General features: G+C 32.0%; 1 long non-coding RNA gene and 1 other non-coding gene across 5 annotated transcripts; both read left to right on the plus strand.

The window, feature by feature from the left end:
* The first annotated feature begins 9,712 nt into the window (after nt 1–9,712).
* Nucleotides 9,713–17,701, plus strand: LOC140841639 (uncharacterized). 4 transcript variants are annotated; one of them, XR_012120245.1, is made up of 6 exons: nt 9,713–9,846; nt 14,569–15,924; nt 16,030–16,754; nt 16,924–16,997; nt 17,141–17,164; nt 17,271–17,701. It is a non-coding gene; the product is annotated as an uncharacterized lncRNA (long non-coding RNA). The 4 variants fall into 4 exon arrangements; XR_012120244.1 differs by having other exon boundaries at nt 16,030–16,080; nt 16,626–16,754; nt 17,141–17,701; XR_012120242.1 differs by having other exon boundaries at nt 17,141–17,701.
* Nucleotides 14,589–14,681, plus strand: LOC140842218 (small nucleolar RNA snoR126). The gene has a single exon (XR_012120349.1). It is a non-coding gene; the product is annotated as a small nucleolar RNA snoR126 (small nucleolar RNA).
* Nucleotides 17,702–18,082: the final 381 nt, after the last annotated feature.

Below are 18,082 nucleotides of genomic sequence, written 5' to 3' on the forward strand. Positions count from 1 at the left end.
TTCATAATCTTAATTTTTACAAATAATACAAAAAAATTTATATTTAACAAAACATAAAATAAGAAATTATAAATTTATATGTCGAGGTTTAATCTATATCTATATTTATATACAAATATATATATATATATATATATATATATATGAATGTGAATTGTGAATTTACATAAATATCATTATCTTCATTTAATAATAATAATAATTTACATAAATATTCTTACCTTCATTTAATAATAATCATTAATAAATGTTTTTTCCCATATATTCTTTTAATAATAATCATTTCATTAATACATTTTTATTTTTAAATTTAAAATTAATTACTTTGACATTTACATTGACATCAAATTCACAGAAAATCAGTATCATAAATACATGTTTATTTTTTGTTTGTTTTTCATCTATTCATTTAATAATAATCATTAATATATTTTTATTTTTAAATTTAAAATTAATTACTTTAATATTTACATTGACATCAAATTCACATAAAAGCACTATCATAAATGCATATTTATTTTTTTTGTTTTTTTCATCTATTAATTTAATAATAGTCATTAATATATTTTAATTTTTAAATTTAAAATTATTTACTTTAATATTTACATTGACATCAAATTCACAAAAAATCACTATGATAATGTTATAAATTTAAATAAATTGTTAATATTACGAACATTAAGGTAGTAATAGGAAAACAAATACAGATGAGTGTGATTGAATAAAATTAAATTATTAATAAATATTAACATCATATAAAACATTTTTTTCCTATTTAGAAAGTAGATATATATAGATTATTTATATATCAACAAAAATATGTGATTGAGAGAAAATGTTTGTATGTAAGTGATTTCATTGCAAACATTTAAGTTATTTAATCAATCTTCAATATATGATGCTAAATACATATTACTAAATAATATATTATCTATTAATTAATCTATTAAATATATGACTTTCATTTGTGAGCTTACTATTATATTATTTTTTTGTTTTACAATTAGTCATGTTAATGGTGTTATTTAAGTCATTTTTTATCTTAGTTTAATAAGATCATTAATAGTGTATTTAACTCAATCAAACTAATTATTATTTTAATTTAATTTTAAATTTAATTTTTATTAGTTAAATTTATATATTGTCGTCAAATAATAATAGGAAGACAAAGGGAGATGAGTCGGACTGAATAAAAATAATTATTAATAAATATTAATGTCATACAAAATTTCTTTATGTCGTTTAGAATAAAAATATTTTCACACTCTTTATGTGTCAATAGAGATATGTGATTGAGAGAAATGTTTGTCTGTAAGTGATTTCAAACACTGTTTTTAAGTTATTTAGTCAATTTTTTTATAAATGCTGCTAAATAAATATTACTAAATAATATGCTCCATTTGATTATTTTGTATTCTTGCAATGAGAGGAGTTTTTTTACCCTAGCGTTACATGTTTGATTGTTATATGTCATTTGTATTGATCATGTAATTGTGTTTGAATTGTTTATGTGATTTGGTTGTTTGCACAAAGGAAAGAGAAACAAAATCAAATATCCAACAAAAATGTTTATTTTTCAATTTTTTATTGTTGAGATATTTTTTAATTTTTAAACACATGATGCATGTTTTCTGTTTGCTTAGATTACTTAGTTTGAAGTGACTTACAAAATACTAAAAAAATTGAAATATTTCTTCGTTTTTACCTTATGTATCAGAATATCAAGAGATAATATTTTTTATTTATTGGGGCAAATATATTTCCAAACTTCTGTCTATAAATCAATATTTAATTTTTTTACTATATTATTATATTCTCTAATCAATTTTTTTTTACTTAGATTGATAGAAGGCATTTTAATTTGAGTTTTTATGTTCTTGCTTATATTATTTTTGTAATATTATTTATTATGAAAATAATAGGTGGACTACAAAATTTGGTCGGTCTAAGAGTACTCTGACGAACGACAAATATGGATAAATTATTAAAATATATAATATCCAGTAGATTTTTGGAATGCGATTTTGTTCTAATTCAATGATTATGCATTATTCTAAATTTTAATTATATCACAAGTTAACGCATGTTTTGTTGTTGCTAGATATATTTTGTCAATAGTATAATATTTTTCTATGGTTTAAGAAAATTTGTGTGACTTTGTATTATATTTTTACGGCTGCTTTTCTAAATGGTTTTATTATGATTTCAAGTCACCATTTTTCATTTGTGTTTTTTTTTAAAGAAGTGGAATGAATATCTATAAAACGATGATATTAATAAGGCGTCTTCTCTTTATTTGAAAAAAATATTGGAAAATTTACAAATTGTGAATAATATGAGTTAATATTTAATTGGAGAGTGATTTATGCTTTTTATTGCTCGTATACTTCAATTTCTTTGTTATTGTACTAAATAAATTATTTTTAAACTTTGAGTTATCATTTTTTTTTCTTATCGAGGTTCTTTGCGTTATGATTTTTTTATACGTTTTGGTTAGTATTGTCGGCAGCAATTGGTTAGTTTATATAAAAATAAGTATGAGAGTATACCAATCAAAGCCACATATTCTGGGTCTTCTGTTGTACGAAGAGAATAATAAATGATTTATGTGAATTATATAATTTCTTGGTTCTTCATACATATAGTCTACGAAATGCGTCAAATTTCGAACAAAAAAGTTAAGACAAACATAGTGGATGAAAAAAAAGAGACATGTTGCACCATAGTGGTCGAACCATTGTGCTTGAGCTACTATGCGGTTTAAAAGATTTGAGTTGCACCATTACTACTAGCTATAGCTTTTGGTAAAGCGGCAAGCGGTCGGTCCTACAATTGGTATCAGAGCCAAGATCACGGGTTCGATTCTCATTAATTGCAAGGAGTTCAATTCTTGGGAGGAAGATTGTTGGGTGCAATAATTGTCCCTGCTTGGTAAAGCGTCCGAACCGTGGTGTTTGAGCAGATATGAGGTTTAAAAGATTTGATTTGCACCATTACTACTAGCTATAGCTTTTGGTAAAAAGGCAAGCGCTTGGTCCTACATATTATGTCCTAATTTCTGTATGATATAATTCAAGCACATTTTTTTTATAGATATTTGAAATTAGGTCCAACTAAGTAACATGAAACATATACATATATATTAAATCATATTTAAAGCAAAATGTTAAGATCAAGAATGATTCAGATTTAAATTTCAACGAAGCACAATGAAGAAGAAATTTAAGAATTGTATGTGTACGTTAAGTGTTATGTAATGATTATGTTGCTACTTCATGGTTGTGCGACATATGTATGTCATATAAAATGTTAATATTTTTCAATAAAATAGTTTTTCAAAAAGAAAAAATTCTTCATTCAGAAAAAGAAATACATGAAAAACAAATTGTGCATAATTCTCATTCTATTTATAATGGTATGAGAACAATTCTAAAACTTTATTGACACAATATAATATATCAATTCTGTGCATTTTATTGAGACATTAACCCAGTTTCACTTTATTTCTTCCAATATTATCTCGATATATTTCGAGGTGACTACGAGACTGTTTTTGTCTCTTTTTTAGTCAAAGTGTCTAACCAGCTAATTCATAACATATATGATGGTAGTATAGAAAACTCATCGTCAAATAAATTCACTTAGCCAAATATTGAAATTCAAATAAAATTCTACAATATTTCATCAAATTAATTTTGACTATCATAAAATGCTCATGAAATCTAAGTGGTTATATTATTAGATGAGATATTGAATAAGACAAATACTTTGACATATATTTGAATGATATCTCATATGCATATCTTAATTACATTATTCGTATCTCTTCTCAATATTTTTAAAATACAATAATTAATATTGTATATCGTTCCACAAGATATAAAATATTATAAAACAAAATATAAACTCGATATAAGAAAATTTGTTTTGTTTCAATGAATAATATAATATTATGTTCTAAACGCAACAAATGATATTGAAACTATATCATCCTCATGACATGATGCACGCAATCATTATTCAAAGCTTCCAAAAAATGACGATCAAGATGACTTTCTTGAATTGCGTCAAATTAAATGAGAACACAATTCTAGGATATAGCCATTTGAAGAGATTTCAAGTATTTTTCTCACAGTGATTGAGAAATAGTTGTTAAAAATTTGTTAACCTTATAGCTATATGTTGTAATATCGATACTAAATATATAAAAATGATATCACAAATATCACAATATTTGAAGAAGGTGTAACACTATTCATTGGTTATGTTGTTGAAAAATATATGTTATACATACTTTTAGTCACAAGTGAAAACTTATCACGAGTAAAAGCATTTTTTCTTAGGAGTTATAGTTGATGATTTTCAAAAACTGAAAAATCATTTAACAACAAAAAAATATTTGGAAAAATAAGATTATCAGATAGAAACAATGTAGAAACCGAAAAAATATCGTGATAAAGAAGCAAATTATGAGCATGTCAGATCCCGGATAAAGATTGTAAATAACATAAAAGATGTTAAAGACGATCAGATACTTGCTGAGCATACCAAAATAGTTATATGCATATTATAACAAACTACGACAAAGAGTTGTTGAGTTGTCAAAATCAACCAAGAAGCATATTAGAAAGTGTGTCGAGTGGATAAGATAATTTCTCTGATTCATATACCGTCTATGGTCATGATTTTTTTATTTTATATGGCTTGGTTTGTTTCAGTTGAGAAATATTATTAGCCATGTTTTAATTCAAATAAATATTATCAAAATTTCGTACATATATTTTCAGTAGTTTAGATTTTTACGTGCAACGCACGTGCATTTTTCTAGTAAATAAAAATATATGTGTGAATCAAATTATATTATGATGTAAAAACAGAAGTCTAGGGTGGAGCAAAGTCAAACATTAATTTCATGAAATAGACTGGTCCTCTTTTCATTGAAAGTTTTCAGTTCCCGCTGTGTATATCTCTCTCCCGACAACGACGTGTGGACCATCTCAGAATTTAAATTAATATAATCATCTAAATATTCAGTCTCAAAATTTGGGAGACCACTCTGAATTTGAAATCTCCAATCATCAATTCATTTGAAGTCCTCCATTGCACTTCACAACGCATCATGTCCATGATAATTATTTGTTTTAGCATTTCTGTTCCATGTTAAAGATTAAAATTTGGACCGAATTCAACCTCAAAACTAACTCAAAGAATAACATTATCCAAATTCATATATGCAACTCTCAGAGATTTTATCTAATCAATATAGACAAATTATATTTTCTTCAATTATTTTTTTGAAAAAGTATTTCCACGTTTTTAATAAATGTGTCATATATATTATAGTCTAAGATATCATTTGATGTATAAAATATTAATTGATCTCTCATCAAAATTGTGTCTAATGATTGAATCAAGTTCTACACATGATCAGTATCATGCTAAGTATATTGATTTATTATCCTCGTATACGTTGTGTATTTTTCATCGTCAAATGTTATCTTATATTAAGTCAACAACAAAGTAGTTTGTGTTCCTACAAACTAAGTTTCTATATATACTTTCATACAAAACTAAGAACACAATATTATTTCTCGTCATAATCATAATCATAATCATAACCTCGTGTGTGTTTGTGTACATGCATATATATATATATATATATATATATATATATATATATATATATATATATATATATATATATATATATATATATAGACACACACACACACACACACACACTAATATTCTTCAAGAGTATATATCTTAAGGTTTATGTTTTTGCGTATATATGTAGTCGAGATGAGCTGCTAGAGTTCTTCTCATTAAACATTCTTCTCCTCCAATTCCTTGGCAACTTTCTTCCACTTGGACTCCCTCTCTTTCAACCTAAATTTTCGATATATCCTTGCAAAGTTAGAACAAAAAATTTGTTTATAGGATATATATATAAATCTAAGAACACAACCACGCATGGTGAGTTTCCATCATGTAAATATATTTATCACAATAAATTACGTTGCGAACGAACCTCATGTTTTTCTTCGGCATTATGGATCGACGGAGTTGGACGACTAGAGGAGGATATACCGAAGCAGAAGAGGAGAACGATAATGAAAAAGGATAGGTAATGTTTGGACATTTTTTCTTCGATGAAATTGATTTCTGGATTCTTGAAAATGAGAAGTATTCTAAATTATGATGTTGCAAGGAAATTTAGACATGGTGTCAATTTATATTGGAGATGAATGGTGTTGAAGTTGAAATTTAGAATAGAAAAAAGGGGGAATTTGCTTTATTGCTTTAGAGCTGTATATATCAAATTTGACAAATTCTGGAAATTAATGATAGTGGAAGAAGTAGTAATTTGATACCGACCATTACATATACCTAGATCAAATTTTCAGCTCCATATCTCAATTTTTAATTATTATTGAAATTTTAAAAATGAATTTTAAATGAAAAAAATTGTAAGAAAAACAATCATCACTCAATATTGAGTAGGTCTCTTGTGAGACAGTCTCACAAATCTTTATCTGTGACACGTGTCAACCTTACCGATATTCACAATAAAAAGTAATAATTTTAGCATAAAAAATAATATGTTTTCATGTATGACTCAAATAAGATATATGTCTCACAAAATACGACTCATGAGATCGTCTTGCACAAGTTTTTGCTCTCAATATTTTGTGGCTTATGTCTATGGATATTTTTTTTGGAACAAAAAGGTGAAATGGGGTCTTATCGAAAAGGCAACACTGCTATTGAGTATTTAGTTCTTTTTTTTTAGAAAAAAGAAAGAAAAAAAGAAGAAAAGAAGCATTGACACTTCAAAAACAATTTCATTTTCATCTTTAATTAGTGGCCCCTAATGGAGAAAGATCACCTTTCTTCTTTCTTTTTTCATGTCTACTTATCCGGATGAAAATTAAACTTTAAGTTCGGTTCAAGTTTATTCTTTTATATTTCAATACTCCTGCTAACAAATGATACTAAAAATACTCATATTTACATATTGTCAGGCGAACACGTGAATCTATATTTATAGTGTTTCTTCCCACGAGCTAAAATTTTAGCTTTTGGATCATCAACACGCTATATCAACTTACGTTATATCAACTTACGTTAAAATGTGAATGATTAACATGATCTAATAGTGAAGAATAGACTAACTCAACACAATTAGACCACTAATTAACGCGTCAAATGAATCTTAATCATCGGATTCTATTGAAGAAAGCTATAAAATCCAAAAAAAAAAAAAAAAAAAGATTCATTTAATTTGAATTTTGCTTTATTCCCATTTGTTGACCGAAATGAACATGCCATGGTTAAATATTGCACATACGCTAACAAACAAGGAGAGTTCTTATATTTTGTATAATATCTATTATATGAACTTACTTAACTTAAGAAAACATTATCCACAAAAATCGTCGTTATAAAACAAAATAATTATATAAGTAGACAGTATATGTGTGTATATGCGTATAATTTTGATATGATATTCACCAATCATGTTCATTTTTATGTTCGTCGCTAAGATGAAACTCACAGAATGAATATACAATATGTTTCATGACGTCAAATAACTGATTGTCATTGCTAATTGCTAATAGTGAGTATGTTTAATAAAAATTATACATATACATGCCATGGTCAAATGAGTATTTAATTTAAAGGAGGTGGTTGATTGTTTAAAGAAACCATGAAGCTATAGTGTCTTTTTAGCATTGGGATATAGGTCGGCGGTGATTATTATTGTTATTTAATAAAAGACGGAATAAAAGTTAGAGTAGGTCATTTGTGAGACGGTCTCACGAATCTTTATCTATGAGACGGGTCAACCCTACCGATTTTCACAATAAAAAATAATAATCTTAACATAAAAAGTAAAAAAATTTCATGGAGGACCCAAATAAGAGATCCGTCTCACAAGATACGACTTGTAAGATCGTCTCACATAAGATTTAATATTGAATAAGTTGTTGGTTCATGCATGATTTGAAGAATGTGGTAAATTAAACTAAAACTCTTTTATATGTTTTAAAATTTGTAGCTAAAATTCTATCGTCAACATATTTTTGAGATAGATATAATTTCATTCACTAATGCGCATGTATATCTCAAAATTAAAGTGCTCATAGTAGAAAAATTATTTTAATAAAAATCGATTATGTTTCTTGTTCCGTAGAAATTTAAAAAATAAATAAATCAGAAGTTTTGGATAATATTTTACGATTTAAATATACCAAAGTTAAATTATAAGTACATTAATTAATCTACGACAGATTTGACATTTTGTATTTATAAAAATGATCATAATAACTATTAACAAACGCGTGTGTAAAATAATATGTATGAATCAAATGACATTATAAACTAACCAGTAAAAAAAACCAACATGAACAAAATTTTCTAAGGTATTTACTGTACTACATTAACATATTTGATTAAAAAAACGTTATTATTTAACAAATTACTCTCCCACCACAAAAACTAATGTGAGATGATCTCATGAGTCAATTTTGTTAGACGGATATTCTATTTGAGTCACCCATGAAAAAATATTACTTTTTATTATAAATATAAGCATGGTTGACCATTATCATAAATAAAATCCGTGAAACCATCTCACTAGAGACTTAGCACTCACCAAAATATACATGATTTTCCACATGAAAATTGATAATGAGATGGAACAAAAAGAAACTGAATGTGCTGTATGACTCTTATGTTATTAATAATAATAGATTTATGATTATTCTAAAAAAATCATAATAACTATATGTGGGTAGTGTTAAGATTGGAACTTGAACCTAACTTAACCCCCAAAATTTAGCTCAAGGGGGAGGATTGTCCAAGTCCATATATAAACTCTCAGGTATTTTATCCAACCGATGTAGGACAACTAACGCACCCTCCTCACGCCCATGAATGAACATTTGGAGCGTCAAGTTACAAATGACCCGATTATGGGCAGAACGAATGACTCAACTAATGAGATAAGAATGTGTTGCGAGATTCTGAATGTAAAGACATTGTTTGGTGCAAATGATCAAGGCAAAAATTAATGTGGACGGTCTCATGAGTTGTATTTTGTGAAACGGATCTCGTATTTGAGTCATCCATAAAAAATTAATATTTTTTATGTTAAGAGTGTTACTTTTTATTGTGAATATTGGTAGGGTAGACCCGTCTCACAGATAAAGATTCATGAAACCGTCTCACAAAAGACATACTCAATGATAAAATATATATTGTTTTTATAACATTATTTTATCAAATATTTAGCTTGACTTCTTACAAGGAGTTTAATTATGAGTGTGTTTATTACAACTAGAGTTCCATTTGAGCATGACATGTATTCACTAATGAATTTAGAATTTCATTCATGGCATTTCAAAAATCTTACTTATTATTAGTTCGTTTTATTTAAACGATTGTACAATTAATTAAATTTTATATTTATAATCCCTAATATAAATTTTATTTAAAATCATTTTTTGACTAAATCAATAATGTGAAGTAAAAGGCCTAAAATAAAATCGTTTTAAGCGAAAGAACAAAATTATCTTACGAAATCACTGGGCCAAATCCTAAAATGAAAAGATAATTCGGCCCATTAGTTTCTATTTATCAAGCCCAACAACTTTCGACTACTTCAGTCAACCAGCTTTTGCCATCTCATCTCCCTCGATGCCCCTCCTGCTCTCGGAGGCAGCAAGCTTAAACCCGCTTCTTCTTCTTCTTGGAAATTCTCCTTAGGTATGTGATTTTTTTTCTCAAATTCTCGAGCCCAAAGAGTGCGTTTTTCTGATGATTTTAGTACAGTTAATTTGGGTTTTAACAGAAGCTAAGAAAATAATGGCGGAAGCTAAAAGAAATGGGACTTCATTCAATACTCAAAATGGAGTCTCGAAGAAGTAAAAATACAATAACCGTAATGTGCTGCTTTTATATCAATACAAAATAGAAATGAAGAAACACGCTTATGCTTAAAGGAAGAAATAAAGGAAACGTGTTTTGCTTGTTAATACGCCCCCTCAAGATGGAGCATGGATGTTGTGAATCCCCATCTTGGACAATAACATGCGGAAGCGAGTCGGTAGTAGCGACTTGATAAACAAATCAGCAAGCTGCAAATGTGTTGAAAGATGCAGGATCTTGATGAGTCCACTGTGAAGTTTTTCTCGAACAATATGGCAATCTATTTCAATATGCTTCGTTCGCTCATGAAAAACAGGGTTGGATGCAATGTGAATAGCCGATTGACTGTCACAGAACAACACAGCAGGTTCATCGCAAGAAATGCAGAGGTCCTTCAACAATGATAACAGCCAAATCACCTCACAAGTAGCATTGGCCATCGACCTGTATTCTGCTTCAGCGGATGACCTGGAAACGGTTTGTTGTTTCTTGGATTTCCACGATATTAAGGACTCACCAAGAAGGACACAATATCCAGAAATTGATCGCCGAGTGTCTTGACAAGCTGCCCAATCCGAGTCAGAAAAGAAACTAAGTTTGAGTGGGGTTGACTGTCCATAAAAGAGACCTTGACCAACCGTGCCTTTCACATACTTGAGCACTGAATATACGGCTTGAAGATGTGGAGTTCGAGGCTTGGACACGAACTGACTTAGCTTGTTGACTGAATAAGCAAGATCAGGTCTTGTGATGGTTAAATACAAGAGCTTTCCCATCAACCTTCGATATAGAGAGGGATCACTTAATAAGTCACCATCTTCATTGTTTAGCTTTGAATTGACATCCAACGGTGTTGTGCGAGGCTTGCATCCTAAGAGACCCGCCTCAGTAAGTAGTTGAAGTGCATAGTGTCGTTGACAAATGGAGATGCCACGAGAAGATCTTGCAACTTCTATTCCCAGAAAATACTTCAAACTACCCAAATCTTTCAATTTAAAATGACTATTCAAGAACAGCTTCAAATCTAAGGCGTCCTGCTCATTATTCGTGGCAATAACAATGTCGTCCACATAAACCAATAAAGCCAAAAAAACATCACCCCGTGTTCGAATAAACAAAGAGCTATCAGCATGTGACTGATGAAAACCAATGGTGAGCAACGTAGATGAAAATTTGGAAAACCATTGACGTGAAGCCTGTTTAAGGCCATACAAAGATTTGTGGAGCTTGCAAACTGCATTCATGGGAAGATTTACCCCTTTTTGTTGATATCCCGGAGGCAATGACATGTACACCTCCTCATCTAAATCACCATGTAGGAAGGCATTATTGACATCAAGTTGGGTAAGAGACCAACCACGGATGGCAGCCAACGCCATCAATGTTCTGACCGTGACAATCTTGGCCACATGTGAGAATGTTTCAAAATAGTCCACCCCCTCCTGTTGTGTGTATCCCTTAGCAACCAACCGTGCTTTATACCTTTCTAGTGTGCCATCAGCTCGAAATTTAGCCTTATATACCCAACGACATCCCACAGTACTCTTCCCATGTGGTAAGGAAACAATAGACCAAGTTCGATTGCTTTCCAGAGCTTGCAATTCAGCATCCATGGCTTCACGCCACTCTGGTTTCACAACAGCTTGGGAGAAAGTATTTGGTTCAACAATGGAAGATATGTTGTGAACAAGGGCTTGGTAAGGAATAGAAAGTTTATGGTTGCTAAGAACAGAAGATAAAGGGTGAGTTGTGGAGGCATGAGAAGAAGATGCAGTGGCATAACATTGATAATCAGTCAACCATGTAGGTTTAGTTGGAACTCGATGTGGACGGGCAGCAACATCGTTATTGGAGCTTGCAGCCGGAGTGTTTAAAGGCTGTGAAGGGGCCTGGGTTGGTAGAACAGAATCAGAGAAGAAGGTAGTGTCCATAGAAGAAGATTCACATTGGAAAGGGAAAATATTCTCATGAAATATTACATCTCGAGATATATAAATCTCATTTGTGAGAAGATTAAGCAATTTATATGCTTTGTAGCCAGGGGGGTAACCAAGGAAAACAGATTTGATTGCACGGGGAGAGAATTTGGTACGATGACTAAGGAGAGTTGAACCATAGCACAGGCAACCAAACACCTTTAAATGAGAGAATGAGGGACTTTATGAAAAAGTAGATCAAAGGGAGATATATTTGACAAAAGGGATGTAGGTGTGCGGTTAATAAGATATACGGAAGTGAGAATGCAATCACTCCAGTATGATAAAGGAATATGGGATTGAAAAAGTAGAGCCCGGGCCACATTCAAAATGTGTTGATGTTTTCTTTCTACGACAGAATTTTGTTGTGGACGCTCCACACAAGAATGAAAAGGAATGATTCCTTCGGACTTGAAAAATTCAGAGAACCTCAGTTCGGGAGCATTGTCGGATCGAACTGACTTTATTTGCTTGTTAAATTGTGTACGAATCATCCGACAGTAAGAAGGAAATATATGAAGCACATCAGATTTAGACTTAAGCAAATAAATCCATGTGTACCGAGATTGGTCATCAACAATTGTGAGAAAATACTTGAATCCATCAACACTTTGAGGATTAAAGGGACCCCAAACATCAATATGAATCAAGTCAAAAGGACTACTGGACAATGAATTATTGGAAATAAATGGCAATCGTCTTTGTTTTGACAAAGGGCATATTTCACAGTTCAATATATCATTGTTATTTATGGGATTGATATCCAAAGCCTTTCCCAAAACAGATAACTTGGGAAAAGAAGCATGTCCAAATCTATAATGCCAAAGTTGAGACTTGGAAAGGGAAACATTACAAATTGTAGCTGGAAAATGACATAGAATGTATAGGTCGCCCACTCTTCTACCCATCCCAATCATCTTGTCCTGGTTGAGAACCTGGATTTGACAAGAATCATGAAGAAAAGATACTGAGCAAGGAATTTGTTTGGTTAAGGAACTGATGGACAGCAAGTTAAATTTGAAATGAGGGACATAAAGAACCTCTTTCAGGATTAGTTCACGTGACAACTTAACTGTCCCTATGTGGGTAACCGATGCAATCGAATTATTAGGCAATGTGACACTAGAATGAAACGGTTTGAAGGCATGGTAAGACTTCAAGGAACAACAAATATGGTGTGTGGCACCTGTGTCTATGATCCAAGATAAGGTAAGAGCAGAAGTAGAGGTAGTGAATAATGAGGATGTACCGGTGAAACAAAGTGTAGTATCAGGTTGGTGTTGTGAAACCAAAGTGTTGCCACCAAGCTGAAGTTGCGAGCTTAAAAATGCAATAAGCTGTCGGCAATGTTCTGGATTCAGATTTTCAGTAGTTGGCATTGGCGCATCAGAATAGCTGCGAGTATGATTAACATGGACTCTTCCTTCACTCTCTGCACCAATAGTTGGCAGTGGCACATCAGAATAACTACGAGAATGATTAACATGGACTTTTCCGTCACTCTGTTTCTGCTTATATCTTGGATGACTTGGAGGATATCCGTGCAATTTGTAACATTTATCAACAGTGTGATTGGGAAAATGGCAATGTGAACAAACAGAAACAGGCCTATCAAACTTGGTTCCCTTAATGGTAGGAGCACCTCTTACAGCTGCAACGTTCGGAGTATTGAATTGATCAGGTAGATTTACAGAAGAATCATGATGTATCGATCTTTGCCTCTCCTCCTGAACAACCAAAGAGAAAGTCTTCGAAATCACTGGCAGTGGCTCCATCATCAAGATCTGTGCACGGATTTGAGCATATGACTCATTTAAACCCATTAAGAACTGCATCACACACTCCTGATTATGATAATCCAGCCATTCCTTTATCGAACCACAGTGACACACGGAAATCGGCTGGAAATCTTTCAATTCGTCCCACAAAGTTCTCATTCTAGTGTAATATGAACTAATATCCATCGAGCCTTGGTGTAATCCAGTCAAGAGTTTCTTAATCTGAAAAACTCTTGGAGCATTACTTTGATGAAATCTATCTCTTAGATCATTCCAAATTTCATATGTAGTGGACATGTATAATAAGCTATCCGCAATCTCTCGGCTGACAGAATTCAAAATCCACGAGATCACCATGCTATTACATCGAATCCACGCAGCATACAACAAATCACCAGATGCAGGGCGTAATTGCGTACCATCAACAAACAAAAGCTTATTCTTAGCAGTCAAAGCCATTGACATTGCTCTGCTCCAGGTATTATAATTGTTACCTGTAAGTAAATGAGAAACCAAGACCAAACCAGGATGATCGCCATTTTGCAGATAGAATGGGCTACTCGAATCTTCGTAAGATACTCGGCCACCTGAGTTGTTTGAGCTTGTAGCTTGAGAAATTGGTACTGGATTTCCTCTCGCCATTGAAGATAATCAGAGTTTCAGCTTAGAAATTATGCTCTGATACCATAACAGAAGCTAAGAAAATAATGGCGGAAGCTAAAAGAAATGGGACTTCATTCAATACTCAAAATGGAAGTCTCGAAGAAGTAAAAATACAATAACCGTAATGTGCTGCTTTTATATCAATACAAAATAGAAATGAAGAAACACGCTTATGCTTAAAGGAAGAAATAAAGGAAACGTGTTTTGCTTGTTAATAGGTTTTCTGCGAGTTCTTGTGAGGCGATGAAGATAGAAATCGTTTCTCGATGCTGATAATCAATGGTATTCGACCTTTCATCTCTGATGACCCATTTATGCGTGTCTGAGCCTCACTCGATTCTTCTCTTTTCTTTAACTTTATATACATGTGGGTATATATATATATATATATATATATATATATATATATATATATATATATATGTATACGTTTATGATGTATGTATATATATTGTGCAACACCAATTTACTTCTTAGCAAAAAGCTTTGAGAGAGTAAGAATCATATAAGTAACCATATAAGTGCTTAGTAGAAGAAGGGAAAGGATCAATATTTAACTGCATTGTCAGTGATCAGGACTAGATTCTTAAGTTACCCAGACTCAGTTATTACTGCAGAGATTTTTGCCATTTATTCACAATGGCTGGGAATCTTGCAATCTAAGTTGTGTTAGGAACACAACTCAAACACATGAATTGCAAATTTGCTAGTATACTTCTCTCAGAAGACAGAACCCATATATTCAAGAAATCCAATCCCAGCTTGCGATGGCAACACCTAGCCAACATTAACGGCTTAATTATTGAAGTAATCAACAAATCTAAGAGATGAGAAACTTACATCGAACAGATTCAACCAAATCTAAGGATCAGAAACTTACTTTCAACAGATTCAACCCAATCAAAAAGATGAGAAACTTACTTCGAACAGTTTCAACCCAGAACTCTAGCATCTCTCTTTCAAATCCCTTACCACTATATCCAATTATCCATTTCATGTTTCAGTTCCCTCGATGAATAATTTAAAGCAGCACCTTACTTTGATAAATTTGTCGTGACAATAAGAATTGATGCGAATATATGATATTGGACTAATTGAAATGAGTTCTCTCAATTGAAAACAAACTCTTGAAATTGGTGAGGAAGCGTGAGAGACTGAAACTTTATTATATAGTTGTGTTTGCCCAGCACAAGAAAAGGTCTTTAAAAATCATATTATCATACTTAGATTCCATAAACTTGCACCACCAAACAAGACCTAGCTCAATTTCTTTGATTCGCTTTTAAGAGCACTGGGGATAGTTATCAAATTGAATTCAAGTAGCGGTGGTTTCTGCTAGAGACAAAGATCAACAGCCAAAAATGACTTTGTGCAGTTCTCTCTCTTTCAACTTCACAGCTACGACATTACCATCCTGCAGTCGAAACAAGCCCTCAACTTCCTCCCATAATCACCTTTTTATCCCTTCAAGATTATCATCATCTAATCCTTAGATTCTCTGTTTATCCATCCAACTTAACCAAAGATTTTCACAAACCCATTTCAGAAAGTCAAAAGCTGCTCCATGTATGCTGGTAAGCATTTTTAAATTTTTTTCTCCTGATGTTATTTTATACTTGAAATAAGTAGTTGTGGTAAATTTTTCTGGATTTAATTTACTCAACGGGTTGTTGCATCAGGAGAGAAAGGGGAGCCTTTGAGGGTGATGATATCAAGAGCCCCAGCTTCCGGTAAAAGAAATCAATGCGAGCTTATTACTGAAAAGGAGCATGTTTTATTTATTCTTAATTTGCATTTAAACTATTTAATAGCATTTGAATATAATTGTTAGCAGTGAATTTGACGTTGGCACAATAATTTTCCCTTTTTCCTGCTGCTGTTCTTTTATGCTTAGTCATTGATTTGATACAGGTTATGGATTGGTTTTAGTTTTTTTTTCCTTGTCATTTGTCTTTGTGATACTTCTTTGTAATACTTTTTAGGCTTGAATCTTGTTGTTTTGTTCCCTCAGATTAATTATTAATCTTGTGGTTGGTGCTTAGCACATTGGCTGGTTTAAAGAGCATATATTGATAAATATGTAGAGATTTTTATCATTTGGTTATTTATGTCATAATGCCATTACCTTCTTAGCCTGTGTTTCATCCGTACCAGCATATCTTTTGAATAAACCTGTTGTACTTGTTCATCTTGTTGCTTGCTTGGTCTGTGTTTCATCTCTACTAGCATATCTTCGAAAGTATCCTGTTGCATTCGTTCGTTACTTCCCTCGCAGTACAATTTAGTGCATATAGCAGCTGGAGATCTTCTAAGGGCTGAAGTCGCTGCGGGGTTGAAAAATGGTAAGCTGGGAAGGGAATACATGGAGAAATGGCAGCTCACACCTAATGAAATCGTTGTGATGGTAGGTAAATTTTTGTATACGTAAGTATTGATTGTACTTTTAAATATTACTGACACTGAAGAAAAGGCATTCTTCAAATTTTTAGTCTTCTATCCTTGTTTAGTTGTTTTTACTTATCCATCGTTTCTTGGAAGCAGTAGCGTGTGTATATTTATGCTCCTCTTTTCAGGTCAAACTGTGTTTGGTCACTCATGACACGAAGTGGAAGATGTGCTTTCAATATACGGAGACGTAACCTTTATGGTATGTAGTATGCCTTCTGTCATGAAATTTCTTCCAATTGAAATGCACATAATCTTCGCCTCTATAATAAGGAAAAACTAAAAAAATGATGAAAATCATGTGTCACAAGACTGAAATAGGGTATCATGCTCTTCTTTTTACAGACTACAGAGACACTTGTCATTCACGTGGGTATAAATATGAGATTGCAGCAATATTTTGAACAAATATCTGGCGCGCCCACATGAGCCCTTGAAGTCTGGGTCAATAATTTTGCTTTGCCCTCGATTGCAGGTCGATGGAGGTCTCCCTAAACATGAGGTATTTTTACAGGTCGATAGTGTCTTGGCAATGCTGCTTGGGCAAAAGCTGGCTCCTTCAGGGTCGGTAGCAGCATGAAACTGCTTTTATAAAAATGAGGTGTGATGCATCCACTGAAGCCCCAACAAGGACTTGAAAGAATTTACCATGTTCAGTCTCGCGATGCTTTTGTACTTGCAGCGGTCAAGGAAATGAAGAACTTTACACCCTTTGTTGCCAACAATGTGCAAAAACTGTATTCTACATTAATGCTGAAGCTCTGTATCTGTTAACTCTGCTTCTGTTTTTCATTTTTCCCTCAGTATCGTAGATGACCATTTGTATAAATTTTTGCATATTTACATCCTTGTGAGAGTGTAACGTGACGGTTTTCATAAGGGATTTTGACAGGATGTTAAAAATAAGTGATAATGTTAACTCTACTCAAGGGTGATAGAATAGCAAGAGATGATTATAGGAACACCTAAATTCGGCTTCCATTGACAAATTGAGTGGTTAAGCATCCAAATTTCAGAAACACTGACCAAATATGTGGAAATGAATATGTAAAACAGGCACAACAACTCATCCCATACGTGCACACGAATCAGAATCGATCATTCCTGCTTAGTACGGTCAGCTTCATTTGGTCCGCACTGATTCATGAGTCAGGAATTTAGGATCTGGTTCGTGCTTGTCTGAAGGTTCTTTCATTCCAAAGTAAATGTATAATCCTATAACCGCATTCACAGATATCACCGCAAGTATTCCACTCCACAATGTCATAGACTCGGGTGACAACTGAG

The sequence above is a fragment of the Primulina eburnea genome, chromosome 9 (assembly GCF_022965805.1).
Source record: "Primulina eburnea isolate SZY01 chromosome 9, ASM2296580v1, whole genome shotgun sequence".
Taxonomy (NCBI): Eukaryota; Viridiplantae; Streptophyta; class Magnoliopsida; order Lamiales; family Gesneriaceae; genus Primulina; species Primulina eburnea.